The sequence below is a fragment of the Rattus norvegicus genome, chromosome 13 (genome assembly GCF_036323735.1).
Source record: "Rattus norvegicus strain BN/NHsdMcwi chromosome 13, GRCr8, whole genome shotgun sequence".
Taxonomy (NCBI): domain Eukaryota; kingdom Metazoa; phylum Chordata; class Mammalia; order Rodentia; family Muridae; genus Rattus; species Rattus norvegicus.
Genome location: NC_086031.1, coordinates 91,530,600 through 91,549,855, shown reverse-complemented (window position 1 = coordinate 91,549,855; position 19,256 = coordinate 91,530,600). Strand labels below are relative to the sequence as shown.

Genomic DNA, 19,256 nt, shown 5'->3' with positions numbered 1-19,256 from the left:
GCTATTTCTGACAGTGGCTAGACTGTCCTATAAGCCTGTGTGTCAGGAGTGCTGTAGACCTGTTTTCCTCTCTTTCAGTCAGTTATGGGGACAGAGTGTTCTGCTTTCGGGCGTGTAGTTTTTCCTCTCTACAGGTCTTCAGCTGTTCCTGTGGGCCTGTGTCTTGAGTTCACCAGGCAGCTTTCTTGCAGCAGAAAATTTGGTCTTACCTGTGGTCCCGAGGCTCAAGTTCGCTCGTGGGGTGCTGCCCAGGGGCTCTCTGCAGCGGCAGCAACCAGGAAGACCTGTGCCGCCCCTTCCGGGAGCTTCAGTGCACCAGGGTTCCAGATGGTCTTTGGCTTTTTCCTCTGGCGTCCGAGATGTGTGTGCAGGGAGCAGTCTCTTCTGGTTTCCCAGGCCTGTCTGCCTCTCTGAAGGTTTAGCTCTCCCTCCCACGGGATTTGGGTGCAGAGAACTGTTTATCCGGTCTGTTTCCTTCAGGGTCCGGTGGTGTCTCAGGCACAGGGGTCCTGCCGCTCCTGGGCCCTCCCCCACGGGAGCCCAGAGGCCTTATACAGTTTCCTCTTGGGCCAGGGATGTGGGCAGGGGTGAGCAGTGTTGGTGGTCTCTTCCGCTCTGCAGCCTCAGGAGTGCCCACCTGACCAGGCGGTTGGGTCTCTCTCTCACCGGGTCTGGGAGCAGAGAGCTGCTGCGTGCCGGGATCCGCGGGTGTGGGACTTCCGGTAAACACAGAATGTGCCTGGTTCTAGAGAAATTCTGCTTCCATGTGTCCCAAGCTCACCAGGCTGCTTTCTTGCAGCAGAAAATTTGGTCTTACCTGTGGTCCCGAGGCTCAAGTTCGCTCGTGGGGTGCTGCCCAGGGGCTCTCTGCAGCGGCAGCCCATGCATGCTTTTATATAGATACTAGGATTCTCTTTTTAAGTCTTTGAACAACATCTTTAGAATTTGGATAGAAAATGTACTTTATACATAGAATACTTGGGGTAATATAGTCATTTAAAATATTAATTCTGATTATTCACAAACATGGAAGAACTTTCCCTCTTTTAATGTCTTCTTTAATTTATTCAGTGTTTTAAAGTTTTCACTGCACAAATGTTTTCTTCCTGACTACTAGATTTATTCCTAGGTAAATGTTCTCGTTGGTTAGGCTTTTGCGAATGATATTATTTCCCTGGACAGCATTTTTGTCACTTGTGTATTAGAAAGCTACTGATATTTGTTTGTTGATTTGAATCCTGCTCAAAAAGTATTAATGAGGTTAAAGAGTATTTTGATTGAGTTTTATATTCTTTCAAGTGTAGCATCATATAGACTAGACATAGATAAGTGGAATTGTCTTCTGTTCATATCTCACATTTATATGTGGGGCCTTAATGCCATGGTTAAGAATTCAAACACTACAATACTCATGAGAATAGTGAATAGACACTTCTGTTCCTTATTTTAATGGAAATATTTTAATTCAAATACATTTAGTGTACAATTGCATATACATTTGCTCTGAATTGACTTTTTGGTTGTTGATGTTATACTTCATCCCAAATTTCTCCAGGATTCTCATCATAATGGGATATTAAACTTTGTCACAGCCTTTTCTGCATCTGTTGAGATGATTTCCTTTTTAAAATTAAATTTATGTGTTATTTATATTCTTTGCATATCTTGAACTATTAACTCATGTATTATATTTTATTTATTGATTCGCATATGTTGAACTAGCCTTGACTATCCAAAATAAAACCTGTTAATCCTAGTGTAGGAGCTCTTTGATATGTTACTGCATTTTGTTTTGAAATACTTTATTGAGTAGTTTTGCATCTTTATTCATTAGGGATGGCATATAACTTTCTGTGTTTTTCTCTTCTTTTCTGGATTTTCAGTGAAGGGAATGCTGGCTTACCAGATTGATTTTGATAGAATTCCTTTTCTGTTTTGTGGAATGTTTTGAGAATATTATTGTTTTTGGAAAATGAGATAGAATTTGCAAATAAATTGTGCGAAATTTAGACTTTTCTTTTTGGGAGACTTTATTAGAATATAAATTTTGTTCCTTGCTATAGATCTAATTGAGGAGTTTATGTCTAATTGGCTTAATTTTAGTATGAAATGTATTGAAACTCTTATCTAAATTTCCTATTTTATTGGACGATAACATTTTCAGCACCCTGAAATTTATTAGCATCTGTTGTAATGCCCACATATTGTCTCTAATTTTATTATGTTGACTCTTCTCTTTTGATTAGTTTGTCTAGGGGTTTCCAAACCGTTTAATTTTGTTTCTGTTTTTTTTTTTTTTTCAGATTTGTTTGGCGTTTCTTTTTTTCCCCATCTTTATTAAATTGGGTATTTCTTATTTGCATTTCGAATGTTATTCTCTTTCTCGGTTTCCAGGCCAACATCCCCCTAACCCCTCCCTTTCCATGTGTGTGTTTCCCTCCCCATCCTTCCCCCATTACTGCCCTCCCCCCAACAATCCAGGTCACTGGGGATCCAGCCTTGGCAGGGCCAAGGGCTTCCCCTTCCACTGGTGCTCTTACTAGGCTATTCATTGCTACCTATGAGGTCAGAGTCCAGGGTCAGTCCATGTATAGTCTTTGGGTAGTGGCTTAGTCCCTGGAAGCTCTGGTTGCTTGGCATTGTTGTTCATATGGGGTCTCGAGCCCCTTCAGCTCTTCCAGTCCTTTCTCTGATTCCTTCAACTGGGGTCTCGTTCTCAGTTCAGTGGTTTGCTGCTGGCATTCGCCTATGTATTTGCCATATTCTGGCTGTGTCTCTCAGGAAATATCTACATCCGGTTCCTGCCAACCTGCACTTCTTTGCTTCATCCATCTTGTCTAATTGGGTGGCTGTATATGTATGGGCCACATGTGGGGCAGGCTCTGAATGGGTGTTCCTTCAGTCTCTGTTCTAAACTTTGCCTTCCTATCCCCTCCTAAGGGTATTCTTGTTCCCCTTTTAAAGAAGGAGTGAAGCATCCACATTTTTGTTATCCTTCTTGAGTTTCATGTGTTCTGTGCATCTAGGGTAATTCAAGCATTTGGGCTAATATCCACTTATCAATGAGTGCATACCTTGTGTGTTTTTCTGTGATTGGGTTACCTCACTCAGGATGATATTTTCCAGTTCCATCCATTTGCCTATGAATTTCATGAAGTCATTGTTTTTGATAGCTGAGTAATATTCCATTGTGTAGATGTACCATATTTTCTGTATCCATTCCTCTGATGAAGGGCATCTGGGTTCTTTCCAGCTTCTGGCTATTATAAATAAGACTGATATGAACATAGTGGAGCACGTGTCTTTGTTATTTTTTGGAGTATCTTTTGGGTATATGCCCAAGAGAGGTATAGCTGGGTCCTCAGGTAGTGCAATGTCCAATTTTCTGAGAAATCTCTAGACTGATTTCCAGAAGGGTTGTACCAGTCTGCAATTCAACCAACAATCGGAGGAGTGTTCCTCTTTCTCCACATCCTTGCCAGCATTTGCTGTCACCTGAGTTTTTGATCTTAGCCATTCTGACTGGTGTGAGGTGGAATCTCAGGGTTCTTTTGATTTGCATTTACCTTTTGACTGGAGATGTTGAACATTTCTTTAGGTGTTTCTCAGCATTCCTCAGCTGTGAATTCTTTGTTTAGCTCTGAACCCCATTTTTAATAGGGTTATTTTGTCTTCCTGCAGTCTAACCTCATGAGTTCTTTGTATGTTTTGGATATAAGCCCTCTATCTGTTGTAGGATTGGTAAAGATCTTTTCCCAATCTGTTGGTTGCCGTTTTGTCCTAATGACAGTGTCCTTTGCCTTACAGAAGCTTTGTAGCTTTATGAGATCCCATTTGTCGATCCTTGATCTTAGAGCATAAGCCATTGGTGTTTTGTTCAGGAAATTTTCTCCAGTGCCTATGTGTTTGAGATTCTTCCCCACTTTTTCTTCTATTAGTTTGAGTGTGTCTGGTTTGATGGGGAGGTCCTTGATCCACGTGTACTTAAACTTTGTACAGGGTAATAAGACTGGATCGATCTGATATCTTCTACATGCTGACCTCCAGTTGAAAATGCTATCTTTTTTCCATTGGATGGTTTTGGCTTCTTTGTCAAAAATCAAGTGACCATAGTTGTATGAGTTCATTTCTGGGTCTTCAATTCTATTCCACTGCTCTATCTCTCTGTCTCTGTACCAGTACCATGCAATTTTTCTCATTATTGCTCTGTAATACTGCTTGATTTCAGGGATGGTGATTCTCCCAGAAGTCTTTTTATTGTTGAGTGTGCTGTCAAGCTGCTGATGTATGCTCTCTCCTGTTTCTTTCTCCAGGCACTTAGATCTATGAGTTTTCCTTTTAGCACAGCTTTCATTGTGTCCCGTAAGTTTGGGTATGTTGTACCTTCATTTTCAGTAAATTTTATGAAGTCTTTAATTTCTTTCTTTATTTCTTCCTTGACCAGGTTATCATTGAGTAGAGCATTTTTCAACTTCCGTGTATATGTGGGCGTTCTTTCCTTATTGTTATTGAAGACCAGCTTTAGCCTGTGGTGGTCTGATAGTACGCATGGGATTCTTTCTGTCTTTCTCTATCTGTTCAGGCCTGTTTTATATGATTATATGGTCAATTTTGGAGAAAATACCATGAGGTGGTGAGAAGAAGGTATATCATTTTGTTTTAGGATAGAATGTTCTATAAATATCTGTTAAGTCCATTTGGTTCATGACTTCTGTTAGTCTGTCTATGTCTCTGTTTAATTTCTGTTTCCATGATCTGTCCATTGATGAGAGTGGGGTGTTGAAATCTCCTACTATTATTGTGTGAGGTGCAATGTGTGTTTTGAGCTCTAGTAAGGTTTCTTTTACGTATGTAGGTGCTCTTGTATTTGGAGCATAGATATTTAGGATTGAGAGTTCATCTTGGTGGATTTTTCCTTGGATGAATATGAAGTGTCCTTCCTTATCTTTTTTGATGACTTTTGGTTGAAAATCGATTTTATTCAATATTAAAATGGCTACTCCAGCTTGCTTCTTCTGACCATTTGCTTGGAAAATTGTTTCCAAAAGTAGTGTCTGTCTTTGTCTCTGAGCTGTGTTTCCTGTAGGCAGCAAAATGCTGGGTCTTCGTTATGTATCCAGTTTGCTAATCTGTGTCTTTTTATTGGGGAATTGAGTCCATTGATGTTAAGAGATAATAAGGAATAGTGATTGTTGCTTCGTGTTATCTTCGTATTTGGATGTGAGATTACATTCGTGTGCTTGTCTTCTCTTTGTTTTGTTTCTTGCTTTTTCTAGGGTGTAGCTTGCCTCCTTATGTTGGACTTTACCATTTATTATCCTTTGTAGGGCTGGAATTATAGAAAGAAATTGTAAATTTGGGTTTGTCATGAAATATCTTGGTTTCTCCATCTATGTTAATTGAGAGTTAATTGAGAGGATACAGTAACCTGGGCTGGCATTTGTGTTCTCTTAGGGTCTGTGTGACATCTCTCCAGGATCTTCTTGCTTTCATAGTCTCTGGTGAGAAGTCTGGTATAATTCTGATAGGTCTGCCTTTATATGTTACTTGACCTTTTTCCCTTTCTTTCTTTGTTTTGTGCATTTGTTGTTTTGACTATTATGTGACTAGAGTAGTTTCTTTTCCTGTCCAATCTATATGAAGTTCTATAGGCTTCTTGTATGTTTATGGGCATCTCTTTCTTTAGGTTAGGGAAGTTTTCTTGTATGATTTTGTTGAAGATATTTACTGGTCCTTTGAGTTGGGAGACTTCACTTTCTTCTATACCTATTATCCTTAGGTTTGATCTTTTCATTGTGTCTTGGACTTCCTGTACGTTTTGGGCCAGTAGCTTTTTCTGTTTTACATTATGTTTAACAGTTGTGTCGATGATTTCTATGGAATCTTCTGCTCCTGAGATTCTCTCTTCTATCTCTTGTATTCTGTTGGTGATGCTTGTATCTACGACTTCTTGTCTCTTTCTTTGGTTTTCTATATCCACAGTTTTCTCCCTTTGTCCTTTCTTTATTGTTTCTATTTCCATTTTTAATTCCTTCTCCTGTTTGTGTTTTCCTGTAATTCTTTCAGGGATTTTTATGTTTCCCCTCTAAGGGCTTCTACTTGTTTACTTGTGTTTTCCTGCATTTCTCTAAGGGCGTTTTTTATATCTTTCTTAAATTCCTCCATCATTATGATCAAATGTGATTTTAAATCTAGATTTTGTTTTTCTGGTGTGTTTGGATATTCAGTGTTTGCTTTGGTGGGAGAATTGGGCTATAATGATGCCATGTAGTCTTTGTTTCTGTTTCTTGGGTTCCTGTGTGTGCCTCTCGCCATCAGGTTGTCTCTGGTGTTACTCTTTTTGCTATTTCTGACAGTGGCTTGACCTTCTCATAGGCCTGTGTGTCAGGAGTGCTGTAGACCTGTTTCCCTGTTTTCTTTTAGCAAGTTATGGGAACAGAGTGTTACTCTCAGACGTGTAGTCTTTCCTGTCCACTGGCTTTCAGCTGTCCCTGTGGGCAGGAACCAGAAGTGCCTGCCCCTACTTCTCCTAGGTCCCTGTGTGCAGGAGGCCCAGATGGCACTAGGTGTTTTCCTCTAGAGTCAGAAATGTGGGCAGAGAGTAGTCTCCTCTGGTTTCCCAGATGTGTCTGCCCCTCTGAAGGTTTAGCTCTCCCTCCCACGGGATTTGGGTACAGGGAGCTGTTTGACCGGGTCTGTTTAGATCCAGGCTCAGTCTGAACCGCAGGGCTCCTGCAGCTTGAGTGCCCCTATCTTCCTGTTCCCAGAGGCCCTATACAGTTTCCTTTTGGGCCAAGGATGTGGACAAAGGTGGGCAGAAGTGACAGTGTCTCCTGCCCTACAGTCTCAGGATTGCCCACACTTCTGGGCGATCCGCTCTCTCTCCACAGATTTTTGGAGCAGGGAGCTGTGGGCCAGGATCAGCGAGGTTAATTTTGTTTTATTGTGTATCCTATCCTTTAGGATTACATTTCATTAGTTGTTGCCCTGATCTCTGATCTCTATAGTTGGTTTGTATTCAATGCTTTAGATGGTGTTTTTGTTAAGCATTGAAGCTTAATTATGCTTTATTTAGCTCTCTGTATTTAAAGTCTTGGAAACGTTTCTCCTTTTGTTTGATTTTACAATTTTTTAAAACTATTTCTCTAACTTCTGTGACCCACAGAAGCGCATATTACCCAATCTTCATTAGTGTGTATACTGTTTGTCGTATCTTGACTATGCATTCTCATTTCTCGATTATTATCTGATTAGACACAATGGGCATTGAACTTTTCTTTGTTAAGACTTGCATTGCATTGCATTCTAAAATGTTTCCTATGATATAGAAAATTTTAATGTAGGTGAAAATGTTTTTCACAGCATGTTGGAATATCCCACAAATAGTACCGTTTACATATAAAGTTCCTTGCTTCCCTTTTTTGTGGAGGTGGGTTTGAAAAGGTTTTCTACATTTCTTTTACAATATCTGGATCTAGCTTTAATATTCAGAAGTGTTTTGCTTTGCGAAATCGATCATGTCAATGAGTTCTCTCTATTACTATGTAGTAACTCCTTTTATCTCTTAAGACTAATTTGGACCTGAATCTATATTGTCAGAAGTGTAGTTGCTCTTGCTTGCCCTTAAGTTCAACTAACTTGGCGTAGACTGTTTTATTGTTTTGTGTTTTTATTTCTAACATTCATTCACTTTCAGTGTTTGCTTTGCTTTATACTGGAATGTCTTTCTTGAAGACATCCAGCAGTTGGAAATTGCTGTATAATCCCGCCTGCATGCCTGCCTCTTATAATTGGACATTAATACCAGTAATATTAAACATAATAATTGAGAGATATTTGCCATAATTTTAAAATATGTATTTGTTACTGGTCTTCCTTTTCTGTTTAGATTTCCCTTTAAGTGCAATTAAAATGCAAGCTTATCAGTTTTTAAATACTTCACTTTGTACGTTTTTGAAATATCTTTAATTTTCATTAAGTAAAAATGATATTGTTGTATTAATCTTCATTTGTAGTCGTAGTAGTTTGTATTGTTGTGATAAAATGCTTGACGAAAAGCATCATAGAGAGGAAGATTTTTTTTTTACTTTTTTTTATTGGCTATTTTATGTATTTACATTTTAAACATTGTCCCCTTTACCCACGCCCACCTACCCATTCCCACCTCACTATCCTGACATTCCCCTACACTGGGGCATCTAGCCTTCACAGGACCAAGGGCTCCTATTGGTGCCCAACAAGGCCATCCTCTGCTTCATATGCGGCTGGAGCCATGGTTCCCTCCATGTGTACTCTTTGGTTGGTGGTTTGGTCCCTGGGAGCTCTGTGGCCTCTGGTTGGTTGAAATTGTTGTTCTTCCTATGGAGTTGCAAACCCCTTCAGCTTCTTCAATCCTTTTTCTAACTCCTCACTGTCAGATCTTCTCAGGATATCTATATCAGTCTGTCAGCAAGCACTTCATGGTATCAGCTGTAGTGTCTGGGTTTGGTGTCTGCAGATGGGATGGAACCCCGGGTGGGGCAGTCTCTGGATGACCTTTCCTCTATTCCACACTTTCTTTCCATATTTCCTCCTGTGAGTGTTTTGTTCCCCCTTCTAAGAGGGACTAAAGCATCCACACTTTGGTCTTCCTTCTACTTGAACTTCGTATGGTCTGTGAATTGTTTCCTGGGTATTCTGAGCTTTTGGGAAGTAAGGAACCTAGAAGCAGGAACCATACACAGACCGTGGAGGGGTTGCTGACTGCCTTGCTTTTCATGGTCTGCTCGACCTATATTCTTACACAACCTAAGATCAGTTGCTAAGGTGTGGCTGGGCCCTCCCACTTCACTAATTAATCAAGAAAATGCTGCCTCCAACTTTTCTACCTATATTTCAGTCTTGTTGAGATTGCCTGTACCCAGATTACACTAACTTGTATCAAGATGCAAAACAGTAGAAACAGCAACAGCAACAAAACTCCAACCAACCAACCAACCAACCAACCAACCAACCAACCAACCAACCAACCAGCCAGTCAGCCAATGAAACTAGCTAGTAGTCATTTCCTGCCATGGCTTGAACTAATGTTTTTATGTTTTCCTGGCCTTCATGGCTTTTCCTGAGTCATCATTCCTTATAGTTAAGTCTAGATTTTTTTTCTGGTCCCATTTAATATTATGTCTTTTGTTTGATGTCCATAGTCTTTTTAAAAATACTTGCATTGTGCTTTTCGAGATTGCAATTATCCCCTTTACCTTTTTTTGGTTTCTCTTCAAACCTTCTCATATACTCTTCCTTACTCTTTTATAAATTAATGACCTCTTTTTTCATTAATTGTTACACATACACACATAAAATCAATCTCTCTCTCTCTCTCTCTCTCTCTCTCTCTCTCTCTCCCCCTCCCTCCTTCCTTCCCTCCCTCCCTCCCTCCCTCCCTCCCTCCCTCCCTCCCTCCCTCCCTCCAAAATATGTAAGTGCAACCTTCTCAGTGCGCACAGCGTCACTTGTAGGTGTTTTCAGGGCTGACCCTGATATGCTCTCCTGGGGATGACCATTTCTCCTGCTCTCAGCCTTCCGTAGTTGCTTGTAGTTCTCTGTGTAGCTTTGAACATTGCAAAAGGGGCACAAAGACTCTAAGAGCCAAAGGACCAGGGAGTTTGCTGTGAGATTGGCTAAAGTCATCTCCATTGGCTATTCAAAGCCTCTTGCTTCCCTGGAAACTGGAACTTTTTAGTAGAAGTTCCATCCCCCACTGCTACATGTTTCTATTCAAATTCCTGATCCTCTGTCCTTTCCAATACTTGTTTCTGCCCCCCCTTTTCCCTCCCAGGTTCCTCCCTCCCTTTACCTTCTGTGATTGTTCTGCTCCCAGTTCCATATAGTTGAAACATCTACACTTTGGTCTTCCTTCTTCTTAAGCTGCATATGGTTTGTAGGTGTTATTGTGGGTGGGTTACCTCACTCAGCCTATTTTCTAGATCTGTCCATTTACCTGAAAAAGTCATGAAGTCATTGTTTTTAATAGCTGAATAGTACTCCATTGTGTAAATGAACCTCATTTTCTGTATCCATTCCTCCATTGAGGGACATCTGGGTTGTTTCCATCCTCTTGGTATTATAAATAAAACTGCTATAAACATAGTGGAGCATTTGTCCTTGTTAAATGTTGGGGCATCTTTTGGGTATATGCCTAGAAGTAGTAAAGTTGGGTCTTCAGGTAGAACTATTTCCCTATTTCCAGTTTTCTCAGGAACAGCCAGACTGATTTCCAAAGTGGTTGTACCAGCTTGCAATCCCAACAGCAATGGAAGAGTGTTCCTCTTTCTCTACATCCTCACCAGCATCTGCTGTCACTTGAGTTTTTAATCTTAGCCATTCTGACTGGTGTGAGGTGTAATCTCAGGGTTGTTTTGATTTGAAGGATGTTGAACATTTCTTTAGGTGCTTCTCAGCCATTCAATATTCCTCAGCTGAGAATTCTTTGTTTAGCTCTGTACCCCATATTTTAATTGGGTTATTTGACTCTCTGGAGTCTAACTTCCTGAGTTCTTAGTATATTTTGGATATTAGCCCTCTATTGTATGTAGGGTTGTTAAAGATCTTTTCCCAATCTGTGGGTTGCCATTTTGTCCTATTGACAGTGTTTTTGCCTTACAGAAGCTTTGCAGTTGTATGAGGTCTCATTTGTCAATTGTTGATCTTAGACCATGAGCCATTGGTATTCTGTTCAGGAAATTTTCCCCTGTACCAATGTGTTCAAGGCTCTTTCCCACTTTCCCAGTTTATCTTCTATTATATTCAGTGTATCTTTTTTTTTTTTTTTTTTTTTTTTTTTTGTGGAGGTCCTTGATCCACTTGGGCTTGAACTTTGTACAAGGAGCTAAGAATGAGTCAATTTGCATTCTTCTACATGCTGACTGCCAGTTGAACCAGCACCATTTGTTGAAATCCTTTCTTTTTTCCGTTGGATGGTTTTGGTTTCTTTGTCAAAGATCAAGTTACCATAATGTGTGGGTTTATTTCTGGGTCTTCAGTTCTATTCCATTGATCCACCTGCCTGTCTCTGTACCAATACCATGCTGTTTTTATCACTATTGCTCAGTAGTACAGCTTGAGGTCAGGGACAGTGATTCCTCCAGATGTTCTTTTATTGTTGAGAATGGTTTTCACTATCCTGGATTTTTGTTATTCCAAATGAATTTGAGAAGAGTTGGAATTTTGATGGGGATTGCACTGAACCTGTAGATTGCTTTTGGTAAGTTGCCCATTTTTACTATGTTAATCCTGCTGATCCATGAACAGGGGATATCTTTCCATCTTCTGAGGTCTTTTTGTATTTTATTCTTCAGAGACTTGACGTTTTTGTCATACAGATCTTTCACTTGTTTGATTATATTCACTCCCAAATATTTTAAATTATTTGTGACTATTGTGAAGGGTGTCACTTCCTTAATTTCTTTCTCAGCCTGTTTTTCTTTGAGTAGATGAAGGCTACTGATTTATTTGAATTAATTTTATATGCAGCCACTTGTGGAATTTGGTTATCAGCTGTTGGAGCTCTCTGGTGGATATTTTGGGGTCACTTATCATATGCAAATAGTGATACTTTGACTTCCTCCTTTCCAATATGAAGCCCATTGATTTCCATCTGTTGCCTAATTGCTCTGGCTAGAACTTCTAGTACTATATTGAATAGATAGGTTGAGAGTGGGCAGCATTGTCTATTCTCTGATTTAGTGGGATTCTGATCTCTCCAATATTTTTAGCATGAATGGGTATTGTATTTTGTCAAAGGTGTTTTCAGCATCTAATGAGATGATCATGTGTCTTTTTTTACTTTGAGTTTGTTTACATAGTGGATTACATTGATGGATTTTCATATATTCAGCCAACCTTGCATCCCTGGGATGAAGCCTTCTTGATCATGGTGAATGATGGGTTTGATTTGTTCTTGATTCAGTTTGCGGTGATTTTATTGAGTATTTTTGCATCAGTATTTAAAAGCAAAATAGATCTGAAGTTCTTTTTCTTTTTGGGGTCTTTGTGTGGTTTAGGTATTAGTGTAACTGTGGCTTCATAAAGCAAATTAGGTACTGTTCCTTCTGTTTCTATTTTGTGGAACAGTTTGAAGATTATTGGTATTAGGTCTTCTTTGAAAGTCTAATAAAATTCGGCACTAAACCCATGTGGTCCTGAGTTTTTGTTGTTCTTGTTGTTGTTTGTGTGTTTGTTTTGTTGGTAGACTTTTAATGACTGCTTGTATTTCTTTATGGTTTATGTGACAATTTAGATGGTTTATCTGATCCTGATTCAACTTTGGTTCCTTGTATCTGTCTAGAAAATTATCCAATTCATCTAGATTTTCCACTTTTGCTCAATATAGGCTTTTGTAGTAGGATCTGATGATTTGTTTTTAATTCCTTTGGTTTCTGTTGTTATGTCTCCCTTTTCATTTGTGATTTTGATAATTTGGATACACTCTCTGTGCCCTCTAGTAAGTCTGCCTAAGGGTTTATATATCTTGTTGATTTTCTCAAAGAACCAGTTCCTGGTTTTGTTGATTCCTTTGTATAGTTCTTTTTGTTTCTACTGGGTTGATTTAAGCCCTGAATTTGATTATTTCCTGCTATCTACCCCTCTTTGGTGTATTTGCTTCTTCTTTGGGCTTTGAAGTGTGCTGTCAAGCTTTTGGTGTACGCTCTCTCCACTTTCTTTTTCAAGGCACTCAGAGCTATGAGCTTTCCTCTTAGCACTGCTTTCACTGTATCCCATAAGTTTGGGTATGTTTGCCTTCATTTTTGTTAAATTCTAAAAAGTCTTTAATTTCTTTATTTCCTCCCTAACCAAGGTATTATTAAGTAGAGCATTCTTTAGCTTCCATGTGTATGTGGACTTTCTGTCATTTTTGTTGTTATTGAAGACCAGCCTCAGTCCATGGTGATCTTATAGGGTGCATTGCAGTTCTTTCTATTGTCTTTTATCAGTTGAACCAAGTCTTTTTCTGATTTGAAAATCTTATGCTCCAACTTCATTGGTTAGATTTTCTATGCTTTGTTTTATAGTTTAGCTTATTCTCTTATCCTGTCAATTCTTGGGTTGTTCTTTGGTTATTTCTCTGAGGTATTAAAAGTTGTGTTCATGTTTGTTTTTTCTTCATTTTTTTAATTTATTGATATTTTAATATGGTGTTTCCCTAACCTCACCTTCTGGCTTTGATAGTCTTTATTCTGCTTGATATAGCCTATTTGAAATTACTTTCTTATGTGATTTAAACTTTTTTTAAAAATTTTATATCTGTATATAGTTTATCTTGATTATATATACTACCTCATTTTTCCTTTAGCTCATCGTGGCTGTTGCCCCCAAATCCATGCCATTAAAAACAATTACTGGGCTAAATTCAACTAGTGTTTCCTTTATGCTCGTGATTTTGGGACATGGCCAACCTACCAGTGACACCCTTCCAAAGAAAAATTATTCTCTCCCTTAGCCATCTTCTGCCAATAGTTGCTCAGTTGAGATGGGGCAATTGTAACTGGATTGGTATTATTATACTGGTCTTATGCAAGCAACCATAGCTGTGTGAATTCAGGGATACATGTACACAGGACAATACTCACTCTGCCTGCTACCTTCTTTTTACACCTTATTTTTCCCATGCTCTTTGAGTCTTGGCGTGCTAGTGGTGGTGTTGAAATCGTTAGCTCCTCTGTCACTGAGCACTCAGAGTTGCTTATTCTTAGCCCTCACAATAGACTTTTCCAACTGCAATAAGAAGCTCATTTCGCCAAGGTTGGGACAAGCATAAATCTGTGGGTATAAATTCAAATATTTAGAAGCCAATTTGATAATATTACCATTTGACAAACAGCATCAAAGGATTCTCTCTTAGAGTATATACCTTTTCTAGCTCTATGTTTTGACTCTTCTTACCTTACTAGTTATGAATTCCCTTTTGTGGGACAGTAACCAAATCCGTCCAAAGAGTTATTGTTTATACCCATAAACAATCTTGATTGTTCCAGGTAGCACAGCTTGCCTAGCAGGGTCTGTATTTTATAAGGCAGTGTTCAGTGCTAGGGAATTACATATTTTTATTGGTTGATTTCTAGTATTTCTATATCCCTGTATTTCCCAAATCTCCGTTTTCTTGCAGAACTGTGTTGCTGGCTATTATGTAGGTCTAGCATTAATGTCTTTATTTTAATTTGTCTTCGTGTTAAAAGTGTCCATCCTTTCTATTTCAATATCTTAATAGTTCAGTTTTAAGCTTTAAGAGGTTTTATTGTGCCTTGCTTTTTTGTATTTTTTTAAATTTCTAAGTTAGTATTTGTACATCAGTTAGGGGGTGTACACCTTTGAAAAATTTTTTTAATTTAGTAATTTTAAAATTTATTGAAGCTTATTTCAGTAATCATCTTCCAGATAATCATTACTTGTTCTACTCGTGGTGTCAGTCATTTTCATTAGAAAACTCAATGCAAAAAAAAAAATCAAAAACAATTACTTTCATTATCTCTCTCTTTAGAATTGTTTCACACAGGTTAGTGTTAGAGACATGTGATATAAATGTAGAGATATTGCTTCTTAATATCAAAGTCTGATACAAAGTTTCTGTGAGTTATACATAAAGTCCTAGAGATTGTTTAGGGCAATGGACATGAACTTTAGGTCAGTCTTGCTCTGAAGCAGTGGTGTAACAGTCACTGTGTTACCTGCTGTTCCTATGCCAACATCTGAAGCCTCTTCCATGTTTCCCCTGAGGATGCAGCAGGAACTATATCTTGTCTTATAGACTTTCAGTAGTTCAAACACTGTAGGTTGATACTTTTAGAGCTGTGTTTATTTTATGAGTATGTGTGTTTTACATGTCTGCCTGTCTGTCTGTGTTAGTGTGCACCATGTGGATGCAGTGCCCTTGGAGACCAGCAGTAACAGATAATTGTTAACCAGTATATAGGTACTGGGAATGAAGCCCTGGTGCTTTGCAAGAGCAATTAGTAAGTGCCCTTAACTACTGAAGCATATTTTCCGGTCCCTGGAAATATTAAAAAATTATCAAACAGAATGAGAAGCTAAGAAGTTTTTTTAAATTAAAAAATTAACTAATGTAAGAGTTAAAAGTTTGAATGCAATTAGAGGATTATATGAAATAGGCCAGGCCTTCCTCTACTCTCTGTCCCCAGCCTATGTGGAAGCTAGCAATATGTATCTCATGGAACTAGAGTCCAGAATTGCTAATATACATATGTTACATTACTAGGAGTGAAAGAAAAGGATTAGCAATTAGGTACAAAACAGATAGGAAGAATAGGTCCAGGGCTTTGAGCTCAGTGACGTGACTACAGTTAACTGATTTACTTTATAGTTCAAAATAGCTATAAGGATGGATTTAAGGGCTGGAGAGACGGCTCAGCGGTTAAGAGCACTGACTGCTCTTCCAGAGATCCTGAGTTCAATTCCCAGCAACCACATGGTGGCTCACAACCATCTGTAATGAGATCTGATGCCCTCTTCTGGTGTGTCTGAAGACAGCTGCTCAAATACATAAGTAAATAAATCTGTAAAAAAAATGGATTTGAATATTTTAAGCATAAATGCATGGCAAATTGGGCTGGGAAGAAAGCCCAGTTGGGAAAGTACTTGTCTTACAAGCTCAAGGACCTAAGCTTTATTCCTAGAATTCAAAGAGAAAAGGCTGGGTATGGTGGCATGCATTTGTAATCTCAGTATCGGAGAGTAGGAAACAGAAGGAACTCTGCAGACCGGACCCACTGGCTAGCCAGGCTAGCCTACTTACTTATTCAAGACTCTGTCTCAGCCTCGCAGAACCTGAGTAAGGACACCTGAAGCTGTCCTCTGGCCTTATGTACATGCGCTCATGTACCTGCTCCTGTGTGTGTACCTGCCTTGGCTATTATTCTTTAGGAGTTGAGATGGTGTCTCTCATTAGAACCCAGGGTCCTGTAATTAAACTAAACTGGGTGTCCTGGGATCCACAGGATCCTTCTACTTGTACTTCCCTCATGCTGGGCTTGCAGTTGTGACAGCATGGCTGACTGTATGAATTTTGAAGATTGTGGTTCAAGCATCAAGTGGTTGTCTCCCTGGCCTCTTCCTGATGGTTTTCTCTTCCTTTCTTCGAGCTTTTGGTATGTATGTACTTTGTTTAGTACTTCTTGTTGGTGTCCTGTGTAGCTGCTCGCTCCTGACTTGTATTTAGTAGTACTCCGAGATTCTGCCCCTACTTTACTGAATTTTAGGATTTTACTTAGGTTCTTGGTTTTAACAATTTTCTTGGTATCAACAATTCTAAAATTGAACTATAACATCACTTGCATATTAAAATTTCAGTAGGTCAAAATAAAGCCCATTGCTTCTATGTCCCCATCACCAATTTTTTTCCTCTATATTATTTTCAGCAATGTCTACTCAGCCAGCTACAAGAAAACCTCAACAACATTGATCTCTCCCTTGGTCCAAATTACTCTGCTGTACTACTCTCCCGAAGGGTGCTTATGGTCTCCTTAGCCATTGGCCCTCAGAAGCACTCATCGAGAGCCAACATAACATCTGGTGTCCCACACATACCTACTCTTCCAAAGCCTTTTATAGTACTTGCCATGTTTCAGCACAGGATCATGTCCCGTGGGTTAGTGCTTTTCCTTAATGTCTGAAGATTTCTATAGCAGTTAGTACTAATAGGTGATGAGTAACTTTTATATAATTTCAGAAATGTTTACCTGAGCATATCCTCAGATTCTTTTGTTCTTTACTTGTTTATCTAATAATAATTTTAAGATTATGATCTTTTTGTGTGCAAAAGTTTCTAGCACTCCTTGTCTACCTAATAGAATTCCAATTATACCAAGGTAGACAACACCGTAATAAGCTGGTCCTTCCTATCCCTCCCTTCATCTCTCTGTGTCTCTGTGTCTCTGTCTCTGTGTCTCTCTTTCTCTCCCTCTCTTTCTCCCTCTCTTGCTCTTGCTCTCATTCTAAATGTGTATTATTCTTTAGCCACATAACTCCATGTTCTCTGCTAATATTTGTGTTTTGTATTGGGAACTTGTAGAATTTTTAAACGGAAATTGGAGAATAAGGAGGAGATCGGGGTGAGCGAGAGAAGGTGGAGATGCTTTGAAATGGGAATGATCAGCGCACATGCAACAGTGAAAGTCACAGTGCAGGCCACGGTTCTATACAGTGAACATGCAACACCAAAAATCTGCTGCTTTCTACAAATGCTTAATCTTCCCCCCCGTGTGTGGCTGCTGAGCTAGATTGCATAGAAATACAAAGATGGATACATTCCACGTAGTAGTCTTTTATATCTCTTAAGTTTTCCTTTGGTGAAAAATTCTATCTTACACAACTTAAGTGAACTTTATCTGTGACATGTCCATAGTCATCTTACGTACTAAAGTGTTGTTAATATCCACATCAAAAATGTATTACAGCCTGCCATTTTTGTGAGTATATATGCATCTCCCTCATTGAGGTGGAATTCCTTAGTGGTGGAGATTGTCTGTTTTTTGTCATTTGTTGATTGCTGCATGGAAGGGGAAGGTTATAGGTAGTTACTGAGTTTGGAGATGAGCCCTAACCACAGGCAAAGCTGCAAAAAAGAGAGTATGCTTGTTGCCCCAGCAACAAGAGATCCAAGAGGGTAAGGCTGGAGTGGGTGGATGGGGAGCATCCTCTTAGAGGCAAAGGGGAAGATTCATGGGGTGGGGCTTGCGGAGGGGAGACCAGGAAGGGGGACAACATTTGGAATATAAATAAATAAAATAATCTTTAAAAAAAGAAAAAAAAGAGTTATTATATACCCACTTTCCCTTGTCCTAGTGTGCTACAGAATTAGCTTACAATAATGGTCATTAATGAAGATTAGATTGACATGTTGGTTTAACACCTGGGTGGACACAGTGATCCAGAAAGTTAGGGCATTAACGAAGAAAGCTGTGTTAAACCACAGCCAAAGAACACGCTTTGGGAAAGAGAGCACAGTCAGTGGCCTAAACTCTGAAATAAGAAGAGAGCTGATTATAAATAGGTTATTGGATTTGGCAGGTATAGGTCACTGTTGACTTACACGAGTGAGTTCCATAACATAGCAAAAGTAGACGTCATGTGGCAATGAGTTCTAAAATACAGCATTCTTCCTCTTAATTATGAAACTTGAGCTGATATTTTTATGGAAGCTGGCTGGCAGACAAAATGTAGCTGTATCATCTAAGTAAAGACCTAGAATCCTGAATATGTTACATTAATTTAGAGCGGCTCTCTATATCTTTTGCCAGTGTGTAGCCAGTGGTAGAATTGATTCTTTTTTTTCTAAAGAAATCTAGAGACTTAAAAGACTATTGCAGCAACGTTGTGATCACAGCAACTGTCAGCACCACTGGCGTGCTGACTCAGCATGGCAGATACCATGTTTTTCATAATTGTTTTTGATTATCCATTCTTCAGAAATAAAACATCAATGCCATCTCAACATGGTGTCCCACGTATGACAAAACATGGTAATAAAGCAGGGAACAGCATAGTTTATATACATCTCCTAAAGTGTTTGCTTCTAGTATAGCTAATGTTCTTTCAGTAAGTTTTAGCAATATCAGAACTCTTTCTCACCCGTCTTTCAACAATCACATACAAAGTTGTCTTAAAAATCACATACAAAGTTGTCTTAAAAATAATTTAAGCAACCCAACATGCATGCAAAATGGGTTCCATCCCCAGTACCACAGAAACTGGGTATAGTGGTGCATGCCTGTCATCCTAAGCACTTGGGAGGTGGAGGCAGGAGAATCAGAAGTTCAAGGCCATCCTCATTACCTGGTGAGTTGAGGCCAGCCTGATATGCTGACTCAGACAGAAATGGCTCTGTTGGTAGTTATTAGGTCCTAGCCAAGCACTGTCATTTTCATCTGGAACATACAATGATGATGTATTTATGATGTATTCTCACTAAGGTTCACAATCTGTAACTCAGTTCAACACAGATCTCTTGAGCTTTAAAAGGTATTTGAAGTAATTTAAGTCGGCATTCAAAATTATGAATTAGATGTTTTTAAATTTCTGCATAATAATTTTGCACTGTAAAATATGTCCTTTCTCCCATTTCCTTCTGCCATTCTGATATGCTCATTAAAATATTTTTGTAAGCATAAAAAAATAATTTAAGCAGAGATAGGGGTAAGAAGAAGGAATGGATGCATAAGAATTCTAAGTTACTCAGCATTTCTGTTATATTGGACAAGCTTTGTTAA

At 39.0% G+C, this 19,256-nt stretch overlaps 1 protein-coding gene and 1 long non-coding RNA gene across 16 annotated transcripts in view; both read left to right on the top strand.

The window, feature by feature from the left end:
* LOC134481601 (uncharacterized) overlaps positions 1 to 19,162 on the top strand; it is a 36,034-nt gene extending 16,872 nt beyond the window's left edge. Inside the window, exon 2 of the long non-coding RNA XR_010057298.1 lies at positions 880 to 19,162. This is a non-coding gene — a long non-coding RNA (uncharacterized LOC134481601). The remainder of the gene's footprint in view (positions 1 to 879) is intronic.
* Positions 1 to 19,256, top strand: part of Akt3 (AKT serine/threonine kinase 3) — a 282,222-nt gene that overhangs the window by 208,205 nt on the left and 54,761 nt on the right. The gene's annotated exons all lie outside the window — the stretch shown is intronic.